General features: G+C 37.8%; 1 long non-coding RNA gene across 1 annotated transcript; it reads right to left on the reverse strand.

The window, feature by feature from the left end:
- Positions 1 to 6433: 6433 nt before the first annotated feature.
- LOC127467210 (uncharacterized) lies at positions 6434 to 8180 on the reverse strand. The gene is made up of 3 exons (XR_007903010.1): positions 7982 to 8180; positions 6956 to 7114; positions 6434 to 6682 (listed from the first exon to the last, which is right to left on the reverse strand). It is a non-coding gene; the product is annotated as an uncharacterized LOC127467210 (long non-coding RNA).
- Positions 8181 to 9836: the final 1656 nt, after the last annotated feature.

Genomic DNA, 9836 nt, shown 5'->3' on the forward strand with positions numbered 1-9836 from the left:
TCTCTCATTCCTCAGGAAAGAACAATAAGATGTAGCCTCAAAAGTACAACTTCAACAGCCTCACATGCCCATGGAAGTTTCTTTCCTCATGGTATACATAAGTCCTGATCCCTTAGGAGAGTACAAGGTAGGGAATAGCTGCATTTTTCAACAATAAAACTTTTAATAGTATTTGCAGGGATGCCTGCCAAGCTGGGTTATATTGATATGTCAGAAGCTCTGTTATGATAGCAGGCTGTGTATATTTCAGTTCAAAGGTCTTAGTATCCTGGGAAAAAAAAAAAAAGACAGATAAACTTGCATTATATGTTGAGTGTATTAGGACAATCTGTCTGTAAAAGAGAATGGAGGCAGAGGGTACACTATATAAGTACTGTCAAATTATATGAACTTTGATTTAACCCTTGGCAGCACTGTGCAAGAGGGAGAGATTGCCTGGAGGAGGTAATGAAGCCAAGCTGGGCAGCTCTTTGGCTCTTTGCTTCTGTTCATCTTGGTATCATTGCTTCAACAGTCTCATCTTTTGGTTTCCAGTTATGTCTGATAAGTCTGATGCTAATAAACCGCTTACATGACAACACTAAAAAAAGGCATGGCAGATGCTTATTCTTTGTCATAAGAACCTAGATTAAGTGCTCCCTTGCTGTTGCTAGGACATACTGATGGTCTCAAGAGCAGCAGTGGGAAATTTAGAAACACCATCATGGGGACCAATATTAGATCTGTCAAACCTTCCAGATTCAAAGAAGAAATGTCAAGTTTTGATGTTTTTTTGCCAGCGCACCAAACATTCCCACAGGTGATTCATCTGTACGAGTAGTGTGAGCCAAAATTAAGTTCAAACTCCGCACTTATACCGATAAAGAGTGTAGGAGGTTGAGGATTTTTTAGGATCCTGACTAAGTGATGTTTTATGTAGTTTGAAAAGTATGCATCTATAAATGTTTAAAGTAGCTCTTATTTCTCTTAGCTACAGCCTATCCCTAAATCACCATGCTCCCTTGGGGTGTTCAACCCTGCACCAGCTTCTTCAAATCCAAATGTCAACCATTACACTGAGACAGTGAGGGAAATGAGACAGAACCATGTTACTTGTATAATCAGTTGTCACTTAAAGACATTGAATATTTTGGTTTACACCTCTCAATATACCCACAATCCTACACATGTAGGATGACCAAAAAAAATGTGACTCATTTTGAATAATTACAGTATGGACAGGAAATTTTCATGAGTTTGCAAATAAATAATTAGGAAAAGGTTGATTTAAGCCATTAAAATATTCACTTCCACTTGTCAGCTCAGTTCTAAATGTGAGTATCTTCCAAGTCACCAAGTGACGAAGAAAACAGTGCTGTTGGTGCAGGATTAGTCACTATGTTAGGATGTGTTTCTGTACATGCCTTATGGATAGATTTCTGTGGGTTGAGATAAACTGCATGTTTCTGACATACTCTTCAGCATGAATATATGTGAAGTAAATGAATATATTTGGGTCTTCTTGTGTCTTTACCCAAAGGGCTTGGGACTAATCTCTAAAACTGTTTTTGTCATGGTGAAATGATATTATCTACATTGGAATGCCTTAATGTGTGAGCCTTAATTTAGTTATGCCTATTTTGGCTCATAGCCAATGGCTTTCAGATAATAGGACATCTAACTGGAAGGCTGTCTTTGTGGATGTAGCTCTGAAGTTCACAATCTCAGCCATATTTTTGCCTTTACCTGAGGGACCTGATCTCTTTACATTACCTAATGACTTCCAAGAATTAATATGAGAGCTATCTTTCTGTATGAAAGAAGCATGACACAAGATTGGCCAGGCTATCCTTTATTACAGTAAAATCTATCATGGTTATCTTGTCAGCTTTCCTGTGTCTCATTCTTTCAGGACAAAGTATGTCTCTATTTATAATGGAGAAGAGGATCCACTGTGCCTCCAAATTCTTCAGCACCTATACCCCAGCAAGACCTCCCCACCTTGACTCATGTGTGGGAATTGTGTAGTGTGTCAATCTTGCAGACAAGATGCTTTCACTGCCAAATATGAACACTCTGCTCTTGAATGTAGCCCTGTTCCTCCATTGTGGCTTTAGGGCAATACTCAGTACCGCTTTCCAACAGGAGCTCAGCAACAGTATCACTAGACTAGAGGTAACTTCGAGTGTCTGTTGCATCTTTTTTCTATGGACATCAGAAAAAGCTGTGCCTACACAGCTCAGCTCACCCACAATTGCAACACAGGCTTACTCTGAACTCTCATCACATAACAAGAGTTCTATGTTTTCTCAATGGTTCTCAACACAAATATGATAGATGAGAGTATCAGCTTTGTTTTTCCCCAAATCCCTTGCAAATTCAATCCAGGGTTCCACAGTGAATTTTACTTTTTCCATTTTGTGCAGCAGAAAGAGTAGCACAAATACTTTAGGATAGTACTGGGACCTGAGTTATCCTGCTAGATTTAGTGTCTTCACCTAGAGTGTCAGAGACTCTTCTTTTGTCTTTGCAGCACTGATGGGTCCTTAGAAATGCAGCCTGTGACCTGCACTAAAACTTCACAAGCAAGAATAGACTCCAGATTACGTCCATTTAACTGCATTGCCTCAGAGGAGTTAACACCAAAACCATGTTTTCTCTCTAGCACAAGCAGGTATAATTGGGAATACATATAAGAAATTGATATGTTGAGTGAGATTGGACTGGTATTACTCTGAGGGTTGACTAATCCACTAAGTGATTTACTCAAAGTCACATGTCGCCTCCAAAAGAGAATTTCCAATTTCCAGGATGCCAATATGGTATTTTTATCATACGATGCTTCCACTGGGTTAAAAAGAGATTGTACCTGTGTTACCTAAAATGGAAGGAACAAACTTTCTGGAGAGTATTAATATAGATAAAGTAGATAGTAGTCCTTAATTACAGCGCTTTAAGGCACACTACACACAAAAGTGTACTATAGTGTACAATACGGTATTGGGCTTTCACAATTTAATAACTCTAATTAATTATCCTATCTAATGATGTGTCCAACCTGAAAATTATCTGATCCCCAGAACCTCCCACAGGGCCGCCCCTCAGCATGCCTTCCCAAAATTGAGTCAGAGATCTCAGAACCCTTTTCTTCCTCATCTTCACCATTCTCATTTCACACACGTCACACCCCTTCTTTGGAGCTTCTCCAAGGTCTCCAGGCCTTCTAGGTTGCTTTGTCTACAATGATAGCTTTCTAGGTACATGTCCCAGACAAGACATATTCTTTAAGGCCTTTTCCTTGAAGAGAACATTAAACAAAACTAGAATTTTGGGAACTTGATATGAAGCGTGAGAAAGGAGTTTCAGTTAACTGCCTTTCCCAAGTGTTAGAAACTATACAGCTATATTAAAAATCTATATGCTACAAATCTTAAGGATTCTAAGGCATCACCTTCTCTTCTCATTTTGCTGTTATTGGTTATCAACCAAACTGTCTTGACATTTCAGTTACATTTGAAATGCCAGTACAATAATGAGATGAAAAAAATAATTTTGAGCAGATTAATATGGGACTGAAGACTAGATAGATGACCAGCCTATTAATTTGGAAAAGCAAACATAACTAGAAAAAATAATTTTTTCTTAATTATCACATTCTGTAATTTTTAATCTACAAACCATAATCTTTACTTTTTTTTGCTCCTGAAAAAAAAATTCAGGTAAGTTTTGTTATTATTACAACTTTCACTTTTGCAGTGCCTTAAGAGAAAAATATTTTTATTTAATATTTATCTAATATTTAATGTTTATTGATTAAATGGATTTAATGTGAAAACCCTGACATATGGCTTCTCAAGTGTTTTCCAAAATTATCTTGATGGGAATCCTCCGTTGTTACATCCATCACAAGACAATTAAATAGGGACTACAGATTGGAGGCATTGATCTCCAAGACTAAGACAGATAATTGAGCTGAAGGGATTGTATGTTATTTGTACTGTAGTTGATAATTTCACCTTAAGTTCTGAGTGAAACTGAAGATCTTTACATAGTCTTGTAGGGCTTCAGCCTATCATTATGTCATTACAAAACACTACATTCTGTCTCTGCGGAATCCAAAACTCCTGTTCTTCAGATAAGGAGTACGTGATCATAGTACGTGAGAATACAATGCAATGTTGTCACAAGTGCTATTTCAAAGCCCTGAGGGTGTTGTAACATGGATTTCTTTTTCACTGGACCTGCTAATGCTGTTCTTTCTGCACTCCTTTAGTTTGCATACCATCAGCCTACCTCCAAGCTGTTGGCAGTGAACTCAAGCATTCCTGCTGGGAGGAATATTAGAGGCTACTGATACCAAAGGCAGTGCACAGCACTGACTCAGGCCCTCCCTGGGTGTTTTATAAAGTAAGCTTGCAAGTTTGTAAATGGAAGTCTGGAGGTTTCAGCATGGAGAACAACCCATGAAAAGTTTCTTATGTAGTGTGTATATAAAGTTTTATTCTTTTTCAGCTGTGCAAATTGTCCTTGAGCTTTATGTCACACACAGATTGCATAGAGGCAGTCCAACTCATGTACACACTAGTCATGTATCTTTGAGGCCGATAGATGTGAGCAAGTGCTACTGCACTTAAAAGAGTAAAGATTTCTCTTTATTTTTGCTATTGCTGTTGCAAATAAGATCAAAGCACTACAGCTAACTCAAGGACAACTAATGAGATAAAAGTTAGTTTTTTGCTAGTGTGCTTATTATTTGTTCTGTGCAATGTGTACTATTCTCCAACATATTTCTGGTATTGTTAGATTATTTTAAATCTTCACTTGATATGAAAAGCCATTCTTTAATACATCCAGTCTATCTTTTCAAGTAGGTCACAATTGGCCAGAACACTGAAGAAATATGCAGGCAAGAGGCAGACAGGATGAAAATGCTGAAGGGGAACAGAAAGGTCCTGAGAGAATGTGTTTAAAACAGTCTGTTAACCCAGATATTGCTTCCCTCAGACTCTAGTGGTTGGTTCACATGGAAATATCATTTTCTATCATAGAAGTTCAACTGAAAAGAACTTCTTAATGGAAAATGAAAGTTTTACATTTGCAAGCTGCTGGAGAATTACACAATTAAAAATAACTTGACACAGTCTAGATGAGAAAAAGCCAAAAAATACCACTGAATGGGTTCAGAATTTTTATGAAAAAGAAGACAACCTTAGCCTGCAGAAATGCTGCTATCTACTACACTAAATCCTTCAGTGTTTGCTACACATTTTTCTCTACCAGTTTTCCTACCTTTCTGTAGTTTTTCTAACATATTTTTCTCCTTCCATATCAGGAAATTATATTCAAAATAACAATCTTACCATCCCCAGAAACAAAACAAGTGTTTCACTGAACGAACCAGTTGTAATATAAGAAAGATTAATTGTGTGAGTGCTGGGTTTAGAGGTGATGTGAGCATATCATTCATGTCAGCAGTGAGACAGATTTAGAGCTCCAAATAGGACTAATAGCTCCCTGCTTTAGGCAAACAGTTGGTCTCAATCTCCTTTATGAATTCAATAGCAATAGAGAAGGACATCAAAAGATGGTCCTGAGTCCCTGCTTGCAAACCTCTCAAGGTTCACATCTGTTCTGTTCAACGCATTCACTCGAGTGAATGGCTCATCAATCTGTGGTCAAGTGGTGGAGAGGAGAGGTCCTCTGCATGATTTGAGGCTAGCCTGTCCTCGACCAGGTCACGTACATTGATGCTGCATACCAATAAATCCTCAGATAAGAGTTATATCACAGTAATTGGAATGCAACATTGTCATGAGTGTCACAGAAACTGGTCCGGGATCTGGAATATACTTATTACTGAGTGTATTTTTTCCTCAGTTCTTGGTTCAGAAATAATGTGCCATGTTGCAAAACATCAATAAGAAATTAAGGTCTTTGTTACCTGCACTGGGGTGGAAATATATGGGTGTTTGTGAGAATGAAGAGCCTTCTGGCATCCCTAGGACTGTGCTGGGTGGAGTGAGCCAGACCTCATACAGGCTTATCAATATTGGTTTCTGGAACTGGTCCTTGCACTGAAGTACTTGCCTACTTGTGCCTGAGAATTGAATTTTAGGCAGCTGGTTGATGTGGTCCAAAAGAAAAATACGAAGCAAAAGAGTAATTTTCAGGTATGAACAATTTGCCCAGTCCTATCATTATTTGTCGGAGTAACTGTATGAGTAACTGTATGACTAACTTTGTAGAAGTGTACTAGGGTGCTTCATTACATTGACTTACATCCCCCAAGAAGCAAGACGATTTAAGAAAGAAGTGATAGTCATCATGGTTTATCCAATTTCCTCACTCATTTTGATGTAAAAATGTGAAATGATTTGTTCCTTTTCAGCACTAGAAAAGATGTCTCCCTTGTATAAAGTGGTTGCCCCTCCAGAGGCAGTGCAGACTTGTATCATCTTAGGATGACATGAACAGAGGGGAAGGCAGCAACAGTCTGATAAGTTTATTGGGAAATCTTCTGTAGAAGCAGACTTACCACAAATAAAAAAGAGCACAGTGACTGTTTCTTCATCCAAAAAGCTCTTGAATGAGAGCTAACCAATGAGATTAAAATAGTCAAAAATCAGTCTAAGACATCTTATTCTTCAAAAGGTAGATGAGACAAACAAGTAACTCCTGATGAAGATAAAGGAATATGCAGCAACTGAGGAAGTAGAAGGAAAGATCAGGTTAACAAAATGTTTTCAGTTAATTGCACAGATCATGGCTTGTTGTATTGATAAGGGCAGACTCTCAGGTCCAAGTTAGGATAAGAATTATGACATGTAAAACATTCACTACAATCCACAGCTATGCACATATAACAACATCTTATTTTTATTGTAGCAACCATTTTTTAATCCACTTAAAAAAAAGAGTAAAAAATAATATAAGATTTTTCACTTAAATAACTTTTCTTATTTTCCATTGATTTTACCTTTCTTTCTGGCAGTGGTGAGTTTCATGGTGGGGAAACACCAATCCATCTTGACCAATCTTCTTAACCATTCTAAGACACAAATCTTTAAGTTTATTCATGTGGTCTCTGCTTGGAGGATCTTGGAAATTAGTTTTCTAATCTTTCACAAGAAAGAAACTGAACACGAGAAAATGTAATTCTCATCTTGTAGTAGACTTGCAGAACTGTGTAACATGATTTTATTGATTAACACACAGAATTTTTTTACGAAAGTCATGCCAATCTTAAAACAGCACATCAGAATGTCTCTTGGTATCTATGTGTAGTCCCCAAGGACTTTATGAGCAACTGCCACACGAAAACTTATTATTACACAGTTATATTTTGACTGTGACTGTCAAAACTGTCGCCACTGGGAATTTGGCAACCACCACAACAATATGTTTGAGAACTATGAGGATATGTCTAAACGAGTACATGCAGAGAGATTTGAGTTCACTTTACCCATGCTCAGAGTTGGTCTTGAAGTGCTGTGCTGTACCCAAGCTAACACACCCTGCTGAAAAGTCAAGTTATGGTTTTGTAAGCTGGACCTGGCACCATGCAAAGATGCTTTCCAAACATCCAGGATGGTATTATCCTGTACGAACTGTGCTGGGACTGTGTACTCACCCATGCAGATGTGCCTAAGGGTGCTAAACCCAGAATTCCACTACACTGGGGAACTGAAATAATGGCCTCTGTGCATGGGGAATCCACCTTGTGGATTCTCAGCAGGATGATTAGTATCATCCCACAGAATTTTCAGAATTTCAAAACTTTCCTCTTATTTTCCTCTTGTTTTAGTACATTTATGGCATTTGTCTCCAAGACAACTTGTAAATTTTTTTAGGTTCTGTACAGCAGTAGCTATCTAACCAACCATAATTATCTCTATATGCTTTGGTTCTAGGCATGGAAAGACTTGTTACTGGCGATAAATGTCCCTACTGGACAGTAATATGCTAATACTTACCCTTCATGAAATATACTTAATATACTTACATACATTGGCATGAAAGGAAATAAAGACACTTCATCACGTAATCTCTTATGAAGTCATCCAAGCTGTTTTCATTTTCAGTTTTCACAGTGCACTTATTTTAAACCTTGGACATCTGCTGCCACACAAAATAAAAGAATTATAAAAAGCCAATCAGATATTTTATGGTATGTGTTACATTACAGGACTGTGTACAGTGCACATGGGTGCAACTGGAATTGCAAGTAATGGACACCCATTGGGGTCAATGGTAACTATCCATGACCTCATAGATCCTTCTCACACTGCTAAAGAAGAGCATGCAACAAAGGTATTCTTCACAGTAATTCATCATCGCAGTGTGCTTGCAAGCAAATTGTTTGCATTTCAGAACAATCCCTCTGAATGCACATTGCCTGAAGAACGTTTTTAAAGCCATTTGTTCTTGCCAAAGATGACTGTTGTTGTCATTCTCCCATGTATTCTTCTTCCTGCTAAGTGACACTGCCAGCAAAGAAACAGTTGTGAAGCCTATACTAAAGAACATGACAAAAACATTTGGTATTGTCATTGACATTCTCTCTTCTGACAACAACCAAATTATGCTAGTATGTATATGTCAATAGCACAGAGCCTTTCATCTCTTTCATCAGAGCACATATCATCTCTCTATGTATAGTTAGCTGCTAGAGCAACTCACCATCTGAACAATGATTTTTTCATATGTGCCAACTAACTATGCCATGTCATCAGACCAAATGGCAGAAACCTGTGCTTCTGGTTCTCAAGAGAGGGTTCCCTACTCAAGAGCAAACTGTGGTGGGAAGAAAAGCTGCTAATAATGGCCTCAGGCCCAAAGTACTTCTGATGTGGATGCTCTGGACTAAGAAATTAAAACTCTTCCATCATATCCTACTCCTCCCATCATAATATCACATTTTTTCTTTTGTTCCTCACTGTGAATTAGTCAAGTGTGGCAGAAAATTGAAGTTGGCATTGGATTTCAGCAAGGACGGAAGAAAAAAGGGTTGAAGTCTTGAAGTCTGATTTTTTTCTGATGCTGAATGAAACTGAGCCAATAAAAGTCATAGACAAATACAAAAACAAACAAACAAAAGAATTATGGAAAAGTCGAAGAGATATTCAAGAATAAGAAATAGTCTGGAGTCACAACACTCACCTGAGATGGGAAAGATTCATTTCTAATATCATGTCTTAGAGCAATCCTAGAGCTAGTGATGCTGGGGCGTTGATTAGGGGCCTTTGACTGTGTTGGGAGTAGATGCTTCTGTATATTCTGATGCATTTATCTGCATGAACTACTGTAAAGCCCCTAAGCAGGAAGTAAGCAGCACAATCAAGGTAATTTTATCACACTCATCCTCCATGTTCCTCTCTTTCTTAATTTAATTTTCATTGCCCTCCATTACTAAATCATTCTGCACTGAGCAATGCTGCTCTCACCCTTATGGGGCACAAGACAGTTTTTCAGAGCTATGTCCTGAAAGTCTTGCTGTTGGACAAAGGCTCTTTTTCCATTTTTAAGCTTCATCAAGACATTGTACTTCAAAAACTTTTTTTCCTTGAAGTCCAATTTATAATCACACTTCTTTTTTAACATACCTACATTTGCAACTCTGTGTGTGCAAATCCCACCCACAGTTCTTCTTTGGCTTGTGATCTAATTTCTCACTTACTAACAACTGCATAACAACTGCAATCCTGCATTGAATATAGTCATTGGTACACTCAAAATCTTGCTATAGGCAGAAAGATACACAACTTTTGAACAAAGCAGATGATTTAGTTTTTTGTGTAATTAAAATCTTAACTATCTAATCAGAGAATTATTATTCATCTTGATCTAATTATTACATT

Source organism: Manacus candei, unplaced genomic scaffold (assembly GCF_025592945.1).
Source record: "Manacus candei isolate 608988 ecotype Guabito, Panama unplaced genomic scaffold, ASM2559294v1 h1tg000014l, whole genome shotgun sequence".
In the NCBI taxonomy this organism is placed as follows: Eukaryota; Metazoa; Chordata; class Aves; order Passeriformes; family Pipridae; genus Manacus; species Manacus candei.